The sequence below is a fragment of the Oryx dammah genome, unplaced genomic scaffold (assembly GCF_014754425.2).
Source record: "Oryx dammah isolate SB20612 unplaced genomic scaffold, SCBI_Odam_1.1 HiC_scaffold_23, whole genome shotgun sequence".
In the NCBI taxonomy this organism is placed as follows: domain Eukaryota; kingdom Metazoa; phylum Chordata; class Mammalia; order Artiodactyla; family Bovidae; genus Oryx; species Oryx dammah.
The window spans coordinates 116,444,392-116,446,951 of record NW_024070207.1 but is presented as its reverse complement, the minus strand read 5'-3'; the positions used below and the strand labels follow the sequence as shown (position 1 = coordinate 116,446,951).

Genomic DNA, 2,560 nt, shown 5'->3' with positions numbered 1-2,560 from the left:
GGGGGTACCCCGGCCCGCACGGGGGCGTCGCGGCCGCTACCTCGCAATCGCGGCCGCCGCCTCCAGGAAGCCGTGGGGTGGTCGCGGGCGCGGGGACTCTCCGGTCTGGCCTCGCCGCCGGCCGCCTGAAGGGGGTGCGCAGCGGTGGGAGCTGCCGTCGCCGCTGTCACCGAGCTGCTGTCGCCGCCGCCGCTGCCGGTCGTGCGTGAGCGTGTGTGCGCCTGTGTCCGGACGAGTGTGTGTCTGCGTGCGGCGCCCGGCCTTTACTATATACACCGAGGGGTGGGAGGAGGCGGGGAAGGGGAGGGCTTGGGGGAGGTGGCGGAGGAGGGGGAGCAGGAGGGGGGCGAAAGGGTACCCGAGGAGGCGGCTGCTGAGGACGGACAGGTGATCTCGCCCACGGGGAGGGCGTGGCTGTGGGAGGCGCGGGGTGGCGGGAGGAAGGGGTGCCAGGGTGCGGGGGCGACGCCGGGGAGGGCCGATGGAGCGGGACCCTGCTGCCTCCCAGCAGGCTGGGGACCATTTCAGACCCCAGGATGCTGGGAGAGAACAGAGCCCAGTGGGGAGGGAGTGGCTGGTGGATGGAGGCGGCAGAGGTGCCGAGGGCCCAGCGACCATCTCCTAAAATGCCAATTGTGATACAGGTCGAAGATCTTTCTTGCAAGGTGCGAGATGATTGAAGACAAAATTAGCCCACGGACATAATCTCATTTTCGCATACTTGCCGGAGAGGTGATGCATCTGTTAATCTAACATTTATTAAGCACCCAGTGTTTGCCAGACACTGGGCTAGAACTGGCCTTACAGAGATGATGACTATGTTGTCGCCAACCAGTAAATAAATCATAGGTATCAGTAGTAATATTGATCATTTTAAAACAAAGTTAAAAAAAAAAAACCTAAATACTATAAATGTTTTAAGAGAGCCAAGGAAGCAAATACATTGGCTTAATTAATCCCTAAAGATGAAAATATTTTTTTTCTGGTAATCAAAACAGGATACAGATATTTGAGAGAGAAAGGCAGAGCAGAAATTATTTGAATCAGAGCAGAGACTGCTGGTCTGAATCTGGATGTCCTTTGCATGTTCAAACCTTGAGTCTGGACACTCACATAAGTGGTGGCCCCTTCCCCGCCTCCTCCCATGACTTGCCCTCTTGTAGAATTGGGGGTGACCAGAGTGTGCAGTACATATGGAGCAGCCTGCACGTTTATGAGTATGAGAACTGAAACTTGGGTTTGAAAGGTTCAATTCTAACCTTGTCGTGTTGCAAGCATAATGTGGTAGAAACCAGGGCCACATTATACCTTTTGTGGGCACTTTGCCTTTGTGGACTATTTCCTCCATAGAAAAAATGATAAAAATTACATTTTATGATTGCATTGATATAAAGATGAATGAATTAATATTATATATTAAAACATTTTCTTTGACCTAAAACAACATGTTTTCTTCTGATTTTAAAAGAAATTTGAAAATCTGATTTTAAAACAGAGCTCCTGAAAGTATTTTGGGCCTCAGGCATCATGCCTATAGCCCCTAACAGAGAAGTCAGCCCTGGTGGTACCTTTCCTTGATATTGAATTTCTTCTTCTGAAAAAAAAAAAGTTAAACTTAGAAGTACCCGATCGACCTAAGGACAGAAAGACACACAATGCAAGTTTAAGAACTGATAGAAACAAGTATCAACAGAAAGTACCAGTTCCTGCTTGTTGCAGTCAGGTTCTGGAGGTTTTAAATCAGCTTCAAGTCATTAATGATACCTGTGGAAATACGTCTGTGAATTCGTCTTCAATCATTTCAGAAACCAAAGACTTCCTCTATAGATTTGAGAAGTGTTCTGAGTCGTGGATCAGGTATGTGAGGTCTCGGCTGCCAGGACCTAGTCTGAATACAACTAAAGACACAGCTGGGCAATTATAATTGGGCAAGTTCATGGATGAAAGAACCATAAAGGTTTTGTGTGTGTTGAGGGGGTATGTGTGTATAAGGTAGGGATTGATATCCTGGAAGGCAATTACTAGCCTATTTCTTTTGTTGGCCTCATCACAGCCCTGGGTTAATGTTTGATCCTCACTGGCAGTTGTAATTCATATTTGCTGCCCTTTGAGGTGCTTATGTTTTCAGGAAAGACTGTATTGATTCAGATTAATGCATAATAAACAGGCATCATGGCCCCCATTTCCAGAGAAATGTGCAGTGGCACCCTTCTGTACTTTCACTGCAGCTGCCCTTGCAGAGACAAATGGAAAAGAAGAGTCTATAAGGGAGGGTCTGCATCGGGGGGAGGAGAGGTTTGGGGATAGAAATAGGACATTAATATGAAAGAATTTCGTTCATACAGAAAATGGAGGGAGGAAAGGACATGCCCAAACAGCAAGAAAGAACAACAACAAAAATCTTTCAGGGTCAATCAGGGTCAATCAATTGTTGAGATCTGTAATTCAAACATTTGGTGATTTTAAGTAAAGACTCAGGAAATTTCCCATTTTGGATCCGGAGTTCTTTGATCTATATCCTGCTTTTCTAATACATAATCGACTCATAATCCAGTTTCAC

The 2,560-nt window shown here is 47.3% G+C and overlaps 1 protein-coding gene across 1 annotated transcript in view; it reads right to left on the bottom strand.

Moving 5' to 3' along the window:
• Positions 1–380, bottom strand: part of RAI2 (retinoic acid induced 2) — a 72,601-nt gene extending 72,221 nt beyond the window's left edge. The window contains exon 1 of the mRNA XM_040266548.1: positions 41–380. The gene's annotated coding sequence lies outside the window, so the exon portion shown is untranslated. The remainder of the gene's footprint in view (positions 1–40) is intronic.
• Between the last annotated feature and the right edge of the window lie 2,180 nt (positions 381–2,560).